This window comes from Pectinophora gossypiella, chromosome 11 (genome assembly GCF_024362695.1).
Source record: "Pectinophora gossypiella chromosome 11, ilPecGoss1.1, whole genome shotgun sequence".
NCBI classification, from domain to species: domain Eukaryota; kingdom Metazoa; phylum Arthropoda; class Insecta; order Lepidoptera; family Gelechiidae; genus Pectinophora; species Pectinophora gossypiella.
This window is the reverse complement of record NC_065414.1, coordinates 10,407,593-10,426,246: the sequence shown is the minus strand read 5'-3', so window position 1 is coordinate 10,426,246 and position 18,654 is coordinate 10,407,593. Positions and strand designations below refer to the sequence as shown.

General features: G+C 36.2%; 1 protein-coding gene across 6 annotated transcripts in view; it reads right to left on the bottom strand.

Moving 5' to 3' along the window:
- The window catches only part of LOC126370515 (protein unc-13 homolog A), a 103,619-nt gene extending 87,411 nt beyond the window's left edge, over positions 1-16,208 (bottom strand). For 4 of the 6 annotated variants that reach the window (XM_050015379.1, XM_050015384.1, XM_050015385.1 and 1 more), the window contains exon 1: positions 16,006-16,206. The gene's annotated coding sequence lies outside the window, so the exon portion shown is untranslated. Of the gene's footprint in view, positions 1-16,005 lie in introns of all 6 variants that reach the window. The other 2 variants (XM_050015381.1, XM_050015383.1) reach the window with 2 other exon arrangements.
- Between the last annotated feature and the right edge of the window lie 2,446 nt (positions 16,209-18,654).

Genomic DNA, 18,654 nt, shown 5'->3' with positions numbered 1-18,654 from the left:
GCAGGTTGCATAAGTTACGTAGCCTATCGTGTCTAGAAGTTTTAGTTAAAGAATGAATGCGGTAATGATTCTCAAGGACAATACTGAATAATGAGATGACAGTGTTAATGATGATAGTAATGGTAAAGAAAAATGATAAAATACATAACAGAACTGGAGCAGGCAGAGTTACATTCATCGCATGGCATTACGTACCCACGCCTCACAGAGCTTTCCTATACTGATATGATAGGAGGTGAAACGTACCGCCGTTCTCTTAAGTAGAAGATCGGGAAAATCTTTGAGACAAGACTTAAAATAAGATCAAATTATTATCATCGTCCCCCTAGCATTATACCGTTTTCCACAGGGTCCGCTTACCTAACCTGAAAATTTGACAGGTCCGGTTTTTTACAGAAGCGGCAGCCTGTCGGTTTTCGACTATCATTGGTTTAGCTCTGTGCTGGATTTGAACCGGCGACCTCAAAGTGAGTAGCAAGGGTTCTACCAACTGTGCTACCACGTCTCACAAGCCAACACGTATCGAATAACAAAGCTCTTATTCTGCCAAGATCAAATTATTATGATTAAAATCAAATATTATGATGGATCAATTAAGATCAAATTATTATGACTTTCCAAGACGTTCTAATTGTAGTAATCTAGAAATATGCGGTACCAATATAATATGAACATAGGCGACACCAGACTGTGGTGATTTCATTGAGGTAGTCAATCCAATTGCAATAGTTTCCAAATCATTGATTGGCATAACAACTATCATATACGGCAATGCCACAACCGCTTAACACGCCTTTCAAAAGCGACGCATCTGACCGCAAACGCTTCTAAATGTCACCCATCAACACAGAGCCAACCAACGTTGCTTAACGACTACCCACAAAGTGCCTCCAACGACCTCAAAGAGAATCCATTCATTGTCGGCCCGATGTCGGACTAGGCAGACAGACATGACACATGAACGCAAAAACAAAACACGAACAACAAAAAGCTATCTCATTTTTCTCGCGCGACATCTATTTAGGAACAACACCGACCACGGTTGCAACTACAAAGCGTTGGAACATTATAATCAAGGCCAGGCTATACCGACTGCCGTCGCGCCGAGTCATGTCCATTTCATTCACTGGCACGACTTTTTTCACACCCTTTCTCGTGGTGAAAAAAAGACTATCGATTTTCACGTCGGCAGAATTAGAGCCTTGTAATTTGATACGTATTTGTGTTGGCCTGTTTGAAGAGGGCATCTGTAGTGGACATTGATTGCTTTGGGTTCATTTTTAGAATTCGTTTTCGGTTTACACGCGGCTAACTTTTGTTTTAGACGGCGTTTGATAGAATCGAATGTTGCGATATTTCAAACCGTCAATAATGGCGATTAATACCGCAAACCGACGCGCCATGAACCACCTAAACACGATTTTATTTGTACATCTACCCACGCGTATTCAAAACCAATTTCCGTTCAATACCCAATTAATTCGGATATTCGTTTAGCCCAGCCACAGGCTTCATGAACCTTGATAGTTCTGGCAAATATTTTAAGTTTCGATAGTAGACAGTGTACCTTATATAAAAAATAAAAACACCTACTTACTAATTCATGCAAGAACTTTCACTAACGATGCTTATCGACAGCCTCACAGTGAATACAAAAAGGACATACCCAACATCTAAATACGTATACGGGAATTGACCCGAACACAATTGAACTTCACATCCATCGATTACTTTATATCTATCTAGCTGGAGGATAAACGTTAGAAACACGTAATGGACGCAATAAAAGTCACCCAAACGGAAGATCTCACTTGGAAAGGATTTTGAACGCGATTATTACGAACTACTCCACGGAAATGTTCTATAAAGTATTAAGTTTTAGTATACGTTTATTGCGTTTGTTTGTGTTGAATGAAACAACGTGCTTTATGAACAGATTTATATCTTTATTTCATGAAAATCCGCACCAGCGTTATTAAAATGCTCAGGATTATAATTCCGAAGATTTTTTCAGAATGTTTATATTTAAAGCATAGAATAAAGAATAATACTGCGTTTAAAACGGTAAGTTCTCCGCCCCGCACTGACTCGTATCGGGCGCCGAGCTAGGTTTACCTCACCCCCTTCGAGTCTTACTTAACTAAGGAGTTAGGGGAAGCGTGCACGGAATATTTGTCTTGCTCGCAATTACGCGATTAGGTGTCAGTAAGAATGAGACTTTGACAAATCATAAATAAAAAACAACTCTCTAATACAATTCTTTTTAAGTTGGAAGGTCAGGCAGTCGCTTCTGTAAAACACCAGACCTGTCAAATCTTCATACTATGTAAGCGGACCCTGTGAAAAATGTGATAATGCTAGGGAGATGATGATGTCTAATATTAACCCTTTAAATTTGAATTTTTGTAAGTAAATAAATTCAAACGACGATGACTTATGTGTATTCTAATATAAGCTAACGACTATATTTCTACTCCGGGTAATCAAAAGTACAACAATTGCTAGATGAACTAAGTACCGAAGCTTCAACGAGCTGTCTGTTTGACTGAAGTGATATAACACAAGTAACGCGCTATCGTGGTTGACTTAGAAACCTGTTTTAAGTATATAACATTTTATATAGCATGCAATTTTCTTGTACAAATTAAAAACGAAGCATAAAATTACCTCCGCAAAGCAATTACTAAACAGAGTGACATTAACGAATACGACAAAGCGAAAGCTTTGAAACGCTGACACTTCATACCGGACTGAAACCCGACACCGAACGAACGAGAAATCCTTATTACCGCCATCTTTTATAATGCAACACAATCGCGCGAACGTGGCAAGTGGAAAAAAATTGAGCCCAGAATATTTCGACAGCGTAAAAAAACGAAAGAACCTACAAATTACAAAGAGACGACTCTTGAAAGACAAGGAATGAGGTCAACAAGAATCACTGGATGTAGCGAACGGCAATAAGATAAATGAAGATTTTTATACGAACGAAGTAACGTTTCATGAAACTCAAAATTGAGGATGCTCGCAATAAGAACGAATTCTTTTCTCCGAGATTTCTCATTTCAGACGTTTTCTTGTCTTTTTAGCTATATTCATCAATCTTATTCTGTCCTTGTTTAAGTTAAGAACTTTAAAAATATCATCGTTTACTAATTTCCACCATTCGTTCGTTCATTCCGTTTAAAACGTTGCATTTTTCTTTCCTAACCTACAAAACCTCGACTACAAAACGAAAAACCAAACAACAGCTTTTTTAACTTGAAACGTTAAATTGAGAATAAAATCGAATTACATTTAGCTCTGCTATTGCTAATGGTTAAGCTGAATTGGAATAAATGAACGAAAAGAATGTAGGTCAACTTGAACAGAAATGTGTTTCAAGTACCACGTCAATATAGAAGCAATCACACAGTCGAATCCAACCCACTCGTACGTGTAACATTCATTATTCATTAATCGATAACATTAAAGGCCTATTCCTCAAAACCTTTAATGTATTCAAGATGCGACAATATTCGAACTAGTTACTTAAGCGTGTTAAAGGATTTAGCACATAGTAAGGTGTCTCAGAAAGTTTAGTTTCAATTGGCAGTGGTTTCCTTGAGCTTCCACCCTTTGTGTCCTTTGGGCCCGACGTTATCTCTGGCGCTGTTTTCCGGCACAGCAATTTCATAAATTAAACTCGCCGTGAATACGTCGCCGGTAATATTGCGTGAAACTTGATTTATATCATCGTGTACATGGCAAATTCTACCTAACTTCACCACACACACAATACCCACGAACAATGTAGTAAGTGCACAAACAAATAGTGACAAGCACTTCCTTAAATGACGAGACAGAATTTCAAAAGCACTTTACAAGATGAGCTCAAACATTTTGGCGGCACTTATCGGAACAAAAGGCATAATTTAAATTATTATTTCTCGCACGCAAGTGTTGGTTTGGTATACTTTCTCACTTATATAATTATATAATTATTATGCAAAGACGTAATTTCATTAACTGAGTAATCTTCGAGTGCTGGGTATTTATAGTTCGAAGGTAAATTTGAATCAACTGAAGAAAATGTTCAACAAATTGTAAATTCAGGGAGTAAAATTAAAACTTTCGAGACTGCAAACTTCTTAGTCTAATCTTGAATAAAAAAGAGGTGCATTGAGCGAGCTGGGATATAGACTAACAATACCTTTCTAGAGCATAATACTCGGTCGAAATTGTTGGAATTAAAGTAGAGCAGAAAAATTAGAACGCTTCTTCATTCTACGTATAGCTAAGCCCCAGTGAGTGATACGTCTTATGAAGTCTACAGACTGAAGCCGTGCAACACAAGCGCGTCAAATATACAGTGTATTAATAAAGTTTAGTGCGACACAATAGGAAACACGGGACAATATCCGCACAGTAAATTCTTATACCGAAGGGCGAAGTTTTTATTGTTTATTGTGGCTACTAACTTATATTACGTGTCGCGGGATCACGCGAACAAAGACTGCCCTTAAGGTGGAAATTCGTGAATTTATCGCGCGACCTGAAAGCTTGAGAGCAACTTGTACACGCAAAGTACAAGTACCCTTTTTTCGTTGTTTATTTAGGTCACAGATATTTCGTTGTATTTCAGTTTTCTCGATGCATTTCCAGCTTTAAAGCGAAATGCGCCGGATGCGGTATTTTAATACAACTGGGAGCTCTGAATCTCAATTGGCTTCTCTAAAATACATCGAATCGATACTGCTTTTTGAAATATTTGAATGCTCTGAAATTCAAATTAAGTTCAATAATAGAGTCGTCTGTAGTTGCGAGAAAGGTAAGTTATTTACCGCACATTGTTGCTTAAGGACCCCAAACAGCCAATTATGTCTTTAGATTGCACTGCTTTCGAAGAAGTAATTACTAATGGATATTCTTTAACGAACACTCCAAAACTTTGTCATATATTTTCTTAACTTAATTTATCACAATTACGCTGTATAACTGGGTCGATGTTGATTTTACTTATTAGGTCAGGTCAACGTGTTCATGTATATACGTAGTTGCGTAGAGCAAACATTAGTCGTAAAATTTGTTGGATGACATGCTTGTTTTGACAATAGTAAATAACGAAGTCATTTTTTGTTTCCCCTCAATGCTTCCGGCTGAATACACTTCCATTATTATTTCAAACGTTAGAAGTAATTTTGAAGCATGAAACGGTTCGATTCAAGGATGGTTTCATTCGGACATATTGCAGTTTGAATTCAGTAGATAAAAATGTTCTCGTTAGCCGAGGGCTGCGTAGAAAGAAAGGTTTTAAAGGAAAGGCATTGTGCTGTAACTAGAAAGATCCGTTCTGAACTAATGAGGTGAAGTCACGAATCTGACTTGATGCTTCTGTTGACCCGGATTTAAGAAAAGACAGAGAAAAAACTAAGGCTCATTCCTGGAAATGAGTCGGACTGTAAATGCCAAGAGGTTTTATGATCAAAAGTTTTCCTATACACTTTCCTTTACGCCCACGATGTTTTATTAGATATATTTTCCATTTTCTTGCCCACTGATCTAATGTCAAATGGCTAGCTGTAAGTAGTTAATTAATAGTAATCTATTTCGTGTCTAGTGATCTAAGTAATTCTAGGCACTAAGATATTATATATAGTTCCCTTGGGACTTTTTATATCTTTATAAAGCTAACATGCGTTTCATAAATTTTCTATTATTATCGTTAGGTACACACATTTTTCATTATTAGTATTCAGTTTTTTTTTTGACGTGACTGTGAGAGGAAAAAATATTTGAAAGAATAAATCGACATTAGTGGGTCGATAGCGATAAGCGCTGATTGAGGAAAGTCATCGACCACGCCGGCGGGGTCGGTATCGGGGTCCTAAATTAGTATTTAGTGCAACTTGAACGGTGTATTGTAAAACACTCCAATCAGAAATAGTAAAGCTGTATTTTGACCTACTTCATAGGAGAGGTTAATTAAATCATTTCTCGTATTCTTTCCGACTCATCAGCACAACTTCTGAAAGGCAGTAAACAATCATCTAACTCTATTGGTACCAACTTGACAAGATATGAGTATAAATAGTAACATTGTCTTAACAAGGTATAAAAAAGAGAATTCCTTACAATACTACCTGCGGAAAATTTAAGAACACATTTTAATAATAATCCAAAATTCTGATTAGCTAGTTTTATCACAGTAAAGTATTTTAATATCTTTTATCTGATCTTTGTGTTCAATATTCGTAGCATACACTTTTTTCCCAAATACTTTTTGAGTTGGAATTATAACGAACGACACGTCAAAGCAATAACACGTCTGGATTTGTTCTCTCGTAATAAAACTGCGGGGATTTAATATAATAATAATATATTCCGCTCTTTTATCATGTTCTAGAATGGATATTGACATATTTGGACAAGGTCAGAGAACGTAAATGAGACATTCTTTGATGTAAGTAATATGCTCTTTGAGATACGCTTTTGATATTGGTGATATGTTGTCAGATTAAATCTAAATTATGCGTAAATAAATGTGTATTTGAATCCTCGAAGAAGTAGAACTACTTACAAAGACATTTGTTTCTAAAGACATTGATGTTCCTTACATTATTGTTTTAATCGCCGCTGATATGTATGAAATCTATTAATAAACGTCTCACAGCTGGGCACAGGCCTCTCTCAATCAACCGGGCTATGGAGCATACTAGCTCCTCTCAGACGGCATTCTCAGGCCTGTTGTTTTAAATTTTGTACCGGGTGAGAGCCCTCAGCGCTCCCCATTAGTCCGGCCAAGTAGTTAATGCCATTTGCGGCAAACCTACCATAAGTCACGTCAAAAAAGGAGCATACTCGACTACGCTGGTCCCCTGTGTAATAGCACCAAATTGTAAATTCAATGTCCACTGCACTTAAACTACGCAGGGACCGATATACAAAAGAGCTAATTTTCTGACTATGCGCAGAAGACATTAATTACGCGACCTTTTAAGAATCGATCATCAATCACCTCTCCCCCCTCTCTGGAGGTCTATGATGCCCATTAGTGTCACTTTGATCTCGCGGTTGCAAATCAGCTATGAGAGAGATCGCGACAGGAGTCCCCGCAAAAAATAAGGGAGATTAATTCTTAAAAGTTCGAAGACACGTAAGCCTGCTTTAGACTTATCCGAGTTTAATGGTATTAAAAAGATAATTTTGCTCGATTTTCAACAATTCATTGAAAACGCTTTTACCTTTGTCATTTCAAATGACAGCCTCGATAAAACGGATTTCAAATAGAATTTTGCATTTGACATAAAATTGCAGCACAGTTGTCGATAAACACACTTCCTTTCACAGAAACGCTTTTAAAAACACATCAGCACTCGAACCGAGTATAAAAGCCATTTTGTTTACGCGTAAACTAAAAAAATGTTACGACGTTCATAAAATTCATAACTACTCACAAAACTGATAATGGATTTTATATTGCGCGAAAAACATTTGATTAATTTTAGGGTTGGATAAGGGATTTGTTAGAAAAAGTGTATAAAACTCAGTTCAGTGGGTCCATCCCTATAGACCTGATTTACCTTGGCTAACTAAAGGACAAATTCGACTTGGAAAAAAGCCCGGAAATCTTTAGTATGTAATTTGTGATTCCGCCCCATTCGAAGTTGATTAGGGATGGAGTTACCGGGAAAACTGCTACTTGACAATGTTAATTTTTAGGTCAACCGGGCCTCCAAATTTCGCTCAACGAAGAACACAAACTTCTTTTATAAAAGCTATTACGATAATGGTGTTTTTAATCATACTTTTAGTAATGTAACATCAATATTTGTTTACCATTGAACTGTTATTTAGACGCAAAACGTAAACGTATCATCATTTTTGTACACAAATTATTAAACAATTTCTTTTCTAAGAAACAAAAATGTGATATTTTTTGAGCTCAAAGTAGAAAATGCTTCAACTTATGCCTGTCTAGTATATTTAAGTATAGATAGTTCGCATCTTGCAACCCAATGAGGCGGGGTTGCATACGGACCGATCTTAATCTAATTGATGTATTTTGTTCACGTTTGTTACAAAGGTTTTAACAACCTAAAACAATCAATATTGAAAGCGGCAAGGTTAAGTACCTCTCCATTTGATGAGAAGGCGGATGTCTAATAGGCTGATAATAATCCTATTTACAGCCCTTTATAAGTCCTCCTTTACGTTTGTAACCTTTCCCTTCTTGGTTGTAGTCAAGTCTTAAATAATCAATTATAATGTTACTTATTAAAATTTTCGATCATCATAATCTTTGTAGGGTATTAGTTACCACTTTTTCACATGGTCGGATAATGTGTAGAGCTCTCGGGGGCAGATATTTTTACAGACCTACTGCAATTTGTACCAAAAGCATATGAAATTACATTACATAATGATAAAAATTGGACAATGAAATTAGGCCCAGTACAACTTAATGGTTTATTAGGTTTGTAATCAAATCATCTGCCAGATGGTAAGGCCTCATGGGAGGAGAACATACGTAGGTATGTTTCCATGTGGAAATTAAAAATTTTCGTCTAATAAAATTACCTCATAATTATTTTCTGACATACAGAAGACTACATTATTTAATGTTTTGTTTCAGAGCAAAAACTCAGTATCGCACGCAAATAATTTGTAAGTGCCTACCATTTTAAAAAGATAATTAGTGTTAGTTTATCAGTGATAAAAATTACAATGAAGCATTTTGTAAATTATTATTTTTACCGCGACACAAAAATACATAAATTATACATTATAATATATTCTACTAGACAAACTATGAAGTCAGAGTTACTCTATAGATGCACACTTTATAATCACAAAATAAGCCGTCTGACCATAATGATGTTAAAATATTCTTCCATTTTCATAAACACAGATGGCGATCACCACATACTACATTGGCCTCCATGGTCCAGCGGTTTGAGCGTTGAGCTCACGATCCGGAAGTCCCGGATTCAAATCCCAGTGGGGACATATCGCAAAAATCACTTTGTGATCCCTAGTTTGGTTAGGACTTTACAGGCTGATCACCTGCTTGTCCGTAAGGAAGATGATCCGTGCTTCGGATGGCATGCTAAGCTGTTAGTCCCGGTTACTCTTACGGATGTAAGTTAGTAGTCGTTAGATGAGTCATGTCAGGGGCCTTAGGCGGCTCAATATTAACCCTAACACTAGGGTTGATGGCGCTAGTAACCGTCCTTACAATCCACACGATATAAGAAGACATTGGTCTAACATAAAGCTCGGTAAGAGAAGTGCTTTTATGGATGTGCGATGACTCAAGAATTATAGTAATTTAGACCATTAGTCTAAAACATTTAGTTCTCATCCATAAGATTAATCATTTTAAAGGTAAGCGACGCTTAGGCCAGGTCATACTTAATTTGTATTATGCCAGTGGTCTTTTGTCCGAGACAATTCCTTTCAGTTGACTGAATAATAAAACCACAAAAGGGACAATTGCCTGGCAACATATAAGAAAATTTATTAAATACATAATACGTTATTGTTATGTATTCGTAAACATATTGTCATCATTCTTATTAGAGCAGTTAGAGTTAGTATTTGTTGAAAAAATACAGCCGAATAAAAATAACTACTACTAATAGTGTATAGTACTTATATTATTAAGTGATATGGTACTTTTTGCTGATGACAGCACTGCTATCGTCAAATTGAAAAATCCAAAACAATACGAAAGTGACATTAGAGGCACATTGGATGATATTATAATATGGATGAATATGAATGACCTGCAGATTAATTTAACAAAAACTAATATTGTCCAGTTTCATTCTTATTTTAGGGGTCCTTTAGAATTAAATGTCAATTATAGAGACATGAGAATAAATGGTGCTGATCAAACAAAATTCTTAGGTATCATGCTTGATAGACATTGCAATTGGAAGTTGCATATAGAAAGCGTATGTGGGCGACTAGCTAAATTTATATACCCTCTGAGCCGTATTATCTATACTACTTCTAAATCAGCAGGCCTAACAGCCTACTTTGGTTATGTACAATCGGTGTTGACATATGGTCTTATTTTTTGGGGCAACTCTGGTGACTTTCTAGAAGCTTTCAAAGCTCAGAAGCGATGTGTAAGAGCACTGGCTGGACTGACTCAGATTGATTCGTGTAGACCAATTTTTGCTAAATATTCCATCCTGCCACTCCCCTGTCTCTACATTAGGGAAGTGGCATTGTTTGTGAAAAGAAATATTAAACTTTATGAATTCACTAGTAAGTTTAATAGAAATTTAAAGAATAATCATGACTTATTGCAAAATAGTAGGCATTTGTCAGCATTCTATCGGAAAAGTTTTTATTATATGGCGGTTAAGATATATAACCACATTCCAGCTGTAATCAGAGATCTGAATTATTATAATTTTAAATTGAAATTGACTCAGTGGTTACTGTCAAAACTATTTTACGGTGTTAATGAATTTTTTGATAATCGCAATAAAATGTAATTATGACCAAAATTTAGAATAATGGAGTTTTTACGAGTTATGGATTTAAGATTGATAATTATAATGTTGTCATTGTATTTAATAAAGTGTAAATCAAATTAATTTTAAGCATATTGACATCTATATTGACTCACCTTATCATTATAATTTTGACATTGTATTTAGTTAAGCATACCTAATGAAATTATTTTTAATCATATTCACATTTATATTAACTCACATTATTTTAATATCTAATTGAAATTGTAATTTAAATATATTAGAATTAAAATTGTACACCTAGACTGGTATGCTGCAGTGGATGTATGTAATATTGTTTAAGACCTTCTTGACCTGTAGCAATGCAATAAATACATTTGAATTTGAATATAAACTTTAGGTAAATATTATTCGAAGCAAACCCGAGTCGCATAAACGGCCTAACTTAACCTTAAATATACAGGGTCTTGATTCAGGCAATGATTCTGATGAAATCAAGTGAATTTTCCTGTCAGAAAATTCATGAAAAGGAGATCATCGGATTTCGGCCCAGAAGTCAAAGTGCCGGCCAAAAAATAATTTTGCTATATTCCGTTAGATCTTATCCATCTGAGCATTTATTACTATGGCACCAAAGCTGTAGGGTCAATATCTTCGGTTTTATTCGAATTAAAAAAACTGTATTTTTCATACATTTTTGGTCAAAATGTAAAGTGCCGGCCAAGTAACAATAATGGTATATATCCTTAGAACTTATCCGTCTGAGCATTTATTACTATGGCACCAAAGCTGTAGGGTCAATATTTTCGGTTTTATTCGAATTAAAAAAACGTGAATTTTCATACATTTTTGGTGAAAATGTGAAGTGCCGGCCAAGAAACAATATTGGTATACTCCGTTATAACTTATCCGTTTGACCAATTATTATTAGGGCACCAAACTACCACCAAACTACCAATTATTTTGACTTTTGTTGGACTTTACGTTATAGTTTCTGTGTGAAAAGTGCCGGTCAGCAAAAAACACATGTCAAAGCTATCGAGAAGATACCTGTAAACATTATTCACTATGACAAAAACGTGTATGACCATTAGTTTGGATTTTGTTGGATTAAAAAAAAATCTTGATTTTTGATTCATTTTGTAAAAAAATAAAACATAACAGGCGCTTTATTTAAATGGAATTAAACGTCTATTACCACTATTTTGAACTTAATTCGATTTTTCAAAAATCTGGTGTTTTCATAGATACCTACACTTTGGCGAAAAAACTTTTATCTGGTTATAATGGAACTATCTTGCTAAAGGCGTAATATAGTCGTCTTTTTGACACATTTTTATAAATTAAAAATAGGTTTGCGTTTACGCTTTAGAAGCTACTTTTTTTTTTAAGAAAAGTGTGTATACAAGGAAAATACAGTGGGGTGATAGAGGTACTACGTTATTGGCCGAGTAGCACCAGGACATTGTGATCGGCATACATGAAAAGTACAACTGCCCGACTCCTGTCTTCCCTAACAGCTACTTCAGACGTCGTCATACCAAAATACGAGTTTCGTCACTAGATGGCAAGCTTATCTTTGGAGGGTGGTAACCATCTACGGTCATAATAATTCAACCTAAACTTAGGCCGTAACGTTGAGTGGAATGCAAAAACTACAGCCTACGTCATATCTAAGATTAGATAGTATTAATATAGAAGTTCACCTAACAACACACAAAACAAAAACACAAAGTATTTATCTGACCAACTACTAACACTAACTGACTAACTAGTCATTGGGAAAGCTCTGCTTGTTGTCATTGTTAAAATGTATAAAAAAATAAAGATTTTTAGAAAGTCCAATAAAAGCCAAAGTCAAAATAATGGTCAAAAATGTTTTGCGCCAGATTATTAAATGTTCAAAGTTGTATTAAAGGTCCTTTGTAATCCGCCGTATCGCAATTTTTGCCCAAAGCACTTTATTTTTAAACAAAATAAATAAGAAATCAAGATTTTTAAAATAAAATTAAAGCCAAACTAATGATCGTACACGTTTGGTGCTATAGAAAAAAATGTTAATAGGCATCTACTCGATACTTTCTACATGGTATTTTTGCTGGTCGGCACTTTTCACATTTGAACTAAAACGTAAATTCCAATAAAAGTCAAAATAATGGTCATAGATGTTTGGTGTCATATTAAAAAATATTTAGAAGCAACTATTAGACAGATTCGATGTATTTTTTTCGATTGCCGGCATTTTAACATATTAACCAAAACGGAAAGTCCAATAAACGTCAAAATAATGGTCATAGAAGTTTGGCGCCATACTAATAAATGTTCTAACGGTCCTTTGTAATACGCCTGTATCCCTTTTTTTCCAAACGGACATAATATTTTTTTTTTACAAAATGTATGAAAAATCGTGATTTTTAAAATCCAATTAAAGCCAAACTAATGGTCATACACTTTTAGTGTCATAGTAAAAAATGTTCAGAGCAATCTACTCGAAAGGTTCGACACATTTTTTTTCTCTGGCCGGCACTTTCAAATTTGGGCCGGCCAAAGTATGGAGAGCCGATGATCTCCTTTTAGTGTTTTTTATATGATTGTCTGTCCCATTCTTTTGCGACGGAAAATTCCACTTGATATCAACTCAGAATCATTGCCTGGATCATCCCTTAAAGTTTTCGTTACGATGTCACTAGCACCCTATATAGCACCCTATAGTTAGAAATTAGGCCAGTTTTCCATGTAGACCCTTTTTCTATCTTGTGGATTGTGAGGTAGATGATCAACCTCAGCAACCCTGGTGTCAGGATCATAATCGAGCACCAGTAAGTAATAATCGGGACTCCAGCATAACGTGCCGTCCACGGCACGAATCATCCTACTTTCCCATAATCGGGTGATTAGCCTGTATTGTCTGGTGGGGACATCCCCACCAGTATTCAAACTCTGAACCTCTGAGATAATGAGGCCGACGCTCAACCACTAGACCACGAAGGCCGTTCTAGACTCTTATTTGTTAAGTCATTATCATACCCGTTCGATTTATATCGCTAAAGATGCTTGGTTAGATAAAGGCAAGATTGATTAATGTTTGACTACTGAAAGTTTACCTATAATTTATTCAGGTAACAGAGCCGTCCCAAAATTCTGTTTGGGAAGTAAATTTGAAATGTTTAAGATAGAGACTAAAATGGGAAATCAGTTAAAATAATCAAACACCCTTAAAAATGCGGGTGTAAGAGAGATCTAGGCAGGTTTTTGGGACGTTCCTTTACCATCCTTTACCAATACTTAATCATTATAGTTAGTAAATTGACTATCAAAAATAGGTACCTATTCAATGTAATCGCTAAAAAATCACTTTAATTAGTTCATCTTGCGATGGATGTAACTCTGGTTATCCCTATTGGGATATAGTCGTGAGCTTAGTTATGTTATTTCGATGTATCACTTGAGATATATTGATGTACCAACATACCAATCAGCTAGGCTAATCATTACAATTCCTTCCCTACAGCATTTTTGTATAAATAGTAGGTTAATTATCCGTTATCTCAATTTGACAACAACGGAAAGAATTCATTTGTGAAGTCAAGGGATTTTTTGTGAATATATTTTTCCTCGAATTGGTTTTTTTTTTATAATTTACCATTATTATGAAAATCGTTCAATAATAAGATTTAATAAATACAAGATTTATAAGGTACAAGAGGAAAAAGGCAGTAAAACATTGTGCGTTATTTCAGGGACGTTAATCTCGACCAAAATAATGGGATTCAATAATTCGCTTTGTTTTTCTTTCCGGCACACTTCCTGCTTTTAGTGGGCAAAAAAATAGATTATGACATGATCAAAAGATGTGGACTGAAATGTTAGGAAAAATAAGAAATATGTAAAAGCTGTTTAATCTATATTATTTATTGTAGTTACACATATTAACAAAATGTGTCTAAAAAATTTCTTCAACATGAATATCAGCTGGATGTCTATTCCACAAATGCCCAGCAAGGACAGAGGAATCAAAAGGAATCGAGTGTTGGCACGGGTCAATTTCTGACTCCTCTCCCCCGTTCCCGGTAGAACTGACAGGGTTTTAGTGATGCAAGCTGTCCTAGAGCGGACGGAAGACCTTTTTTTTATCAACTACAAAACATACTTTGTTACGCGTCATAAATTAAAATATTTTGATTATGTTGCAGAAAATTAAGAAGAATTAAGAAGAAATATTTGTTTGTCTGTGCAACTTTTATAAAGCACTGGTTGGCTTTTGTATGGATTATTGTTCCTTCTGCCAACTAACAGGTAATGTATTTTGTCTCCACGGCAAGATGAAACAAAAAAGAAGTGCTAAAATATCACGCTTTCTGAATGATGTCAGAAATCCATCACAATTATGAGTGTATTGTGAGCTTATTATTATGTCAGTCAAGACCGATTGACCTAAACCTTAACTTCTTTGTATAGTGTTCAATATAGAGGTGTATAGTTTATCTGTTAATAAAATATAGTTCGTAACATGACTTAGAATACGTCAACGAAGTAATGAAGCCCTTGTACTAACGTCACATCAATGAAAATTCAATGAAAGGTTTAGCTTCGACATGTTTTCTTTCTATTAGTAAAATAGGGCGGAACACAGCCTATTGAGTCGCTACAAACTACGCTCACGATACTTTCCACGAAACATAGCATTTAATGTCGATCAACGGCTTAGCAGTTGGCAAATAAAATATAGTATTTTCTTCATTGAAATAAAGCACTTGTTTAAGTAATAGCTGCTCAATTGACGGGTTTTAACGGGTTTATAATTCTATATTGTATATAATGTTCCCTATATACAGGGTGGCCCAGAAGTTCAGGTTCAAAATGAAAAATTAAAAAGAGGGGCTCATTAGCTACCAGAAACACTCCCATGTATGTTCAGCAATTATTTACGGTTTAGGAGATATGACCCATTTTGTACCTTTTTCTAGATTTTCTACCTTACTTCAGAAATAATCATTTTGTCGCTATCCCTTTCTTAATAATTATTTTATTTTACTTCACAACTATGCCTAAGTCTGTGTACCTCAATCAAATATAAATCAAAGTGATTCAGAGAATCCAATGGTATGAATTACCAACAGTGTTTGGGGATAACTTTTTCCTTGAAATCTATGTACCTTCATCGGCCAAAATTTAAACATTGTTTCGTTGGTTTGTATGCGTAAGACATGAAACATAAACCAATTTCGACGCTAACGGCTCCCTAAAAGTTTAGCTCGCAATTCTTTCCTTCACATACACATAACTTGTATAAAACCCTTTAAAAATCAACGTCCTTCTATCTTCAATGAAATTGTAAAGTGGAAATTATATTGATAAAGGATCATCGCGCACTAATCACTAGCTAGATAATTAGTGACACTAATCACCACACTATACCACGTGGGGTGTTTCACACAGCACTGGCAGAGGGATATGGTAAGGGTGTGGGGGATCACGGGTATTACAAGACGTAGTATCCGTCTAATTCTACTATCACTTCACAAATCACTCATACAGATATGACTGGAGACCAAGCGCATACGCGCCGGTACACTATCACAATCACAAGTGGTGTGGTAATGGGAGCGCGTACGGCGCGGACGGTAGCGCGGGTAATCCGTTGGTGGGTCACTGTACACTGTTCCAGAGGTGAGATGTCGTGGGTGAAGGGACGCGCGTGGTGTACGGTGCGGGTGTTAGCGACGCGGCCGGTTGGGCTCAATGTGGCCGGTGCACTGCTGCGCGCGCCGCACCCGACGCTCGATACGCCGCCGCGCCCTCTGTACCATTGCCACCTGTACGCTCAGTCATAACACCACACCATGGGTTTTGACTCAATAAACAGAACGTGAATTCGGAGACGATTGCGTTGGCAATCGTCCGATGCCCGATTCAATCGGACGGGAAACAAAATGTGCTTAATGTCTTGGCAGTTGGCTTCTGTTTTGCGTTACTAAGACGTAGCTAGAAAATACCGTATACGAGTACATATACATTCGTAATTTTGAGTGCCGTATAACTTTGTCACTAGCCACTTAAGTAAAAATATTGAAGATAGAATATGGAATACTAGTAATTAAAATACATTAATTATTGTAAAAAAAAGTTAAAAAGTTTGAAACAATATTAACGACCGAATTGTTCTCAAAATAGCCTTCAGAAGTAATTTTAAAATATCTTCAACTTCAAAAATAGGTTTGCTTCAGAACATCTGCTTTCTTATATGACGGATAAAAACTGTGTAGCATTTTGAATAAAATATTCCCACATCTAAATGTACACCAAATAGCTCATTTTCCCGCCTTCAGGTGGAGTTAGATTAAATAAAAAATGATAGATATCGGGACGGAAATAGCAGGAAACTTCTACGAGATAAAGTTTTCTCCATTCTTTTGCCGGAACATTTCGTTTCTCGTACGACAGAGTTTCCGTCTCAACGGATTTCAATGATCTAATTGTAATATGGACCAGCACGTGGGTGAATTTTAAAAATGTAACGTGTCTGTCACGTAATTTTGATATTTTTTCTTCAATGTTTGTGTGGGTGTAGTGCACCGCGCGGCAAGACGATAAAACTACGGTACCGATTTCCGATATTGGATAAACAAATCGGGGTCCTCATGGGGTAATTTCATACCGATAGCGTAACCTTACTCAAACCGCTTTTAAGCCCTGGAAATACTATCCGACATAAATCTACAGTACGACAATAAAAAAGTAAACAACGACAAGCCGCCTCGTGTGAATAAGGGACATCTAAATGCAATTTTTGCGCAGCACTAGGAAAAAAACCGGAAATTGGAAAAAAAGATACCTACAAAAACAGAGTAGAGTGCTTTTACATTTTTACATTCACGGATACCTATGCACTGAATGGAGTTTGAATTGAATAACAGTTATTAGTTTCGAATGGTTTTATTGTGGATTATCCTTCATAATCCCTTTACGCTCCGGTTGTTAGAAGTAACCCATGTGCCTTGTAAAAACATTATGCAGAACGAATATTACCCGTAAGGGCGCTTCCATCCCAACGTCGACGACGTCCTCCACACCATCGTCACTGGTATGTAAGCGCACTATTTGCCGCAAATGGCAGAACTACTTGGCCGGACAAATGAGGAGCACTGAGAGCTCTCACCCGGTACAAAATTTAAGACAACAGGCCTGAGGCGTGCAGTTGAGCGCGAACCTCGGCTCAGGGTATCGTCTGAGAGGAAAATATTTGAAAGAATTAATCGACGCTAGTAGGGCGTTAGCGGTAAGCCCTGAATGAGGGAAGGTAAGCGCACTAAAGTGTGTATACTAATGTAACCGCAAATAATTTGATCTGACTTTATTTAGTAAGCATAATTTCATAATTTATCTTGAACCTAGTACCTACACGACCCAGACATGATAATTCAGGTGGCGAAAATACACCCGCAAACGCACTTGCAAAACTTATGAGAATTTGATATTTGCAAGAATTCAAGGTCCCTTTAATGATATTAGGGCTGTCGCACGAAGGAGTCCGGAGAGCGCTGATAATTTGAATTCCCTCCGTTCAAGGCCAGATACAAATCCGATAACTGTAAGGTCAGTCCTATCAACCCTTAAGGGGTAATTTCTCTAAGCCCTATCGCTCCACTGCTTTCTGGGAACATCTGTCCTATGGAATCAACGGTCGCGGATTAAGCGGATTAGTACGTGCATATTATTTTATATACGCACGTATTCATGTGTTGGAATCCCGTTCCAGTACAAGGTCTTTTTTCCTTTCAGAATTTCCTGCTTTACATACATACATAGATAAACTCACGCCCATTTCCCACCGGGGTAAGCAAAGACTAAGGAATTATATTTGCTTCGATCCTAACACACTTCTTTTGCTTCTTTCACATTCATTAATTGTTTCATACACCCATGCCGGTTCAGTAGATCGTACTAAACCTTTTATAAGGACATCATCCCAAGCCATCTCTCTCATTCTAAGGGTTTCCTGCTTTAACAAGTTTAAACCTAATAATAACTATTGTAGAATGAGAGATTTCTTGTTTCTTGTTCTGAGTAATTATTATATATGTGTTAGTAGACAGTATGTTTTGAAAAAGGTACTTATATGAAAGTGCTTTATACTGAATTATAAGCTCACATATATACAGAATACGAAAGTGTGAATAACTGT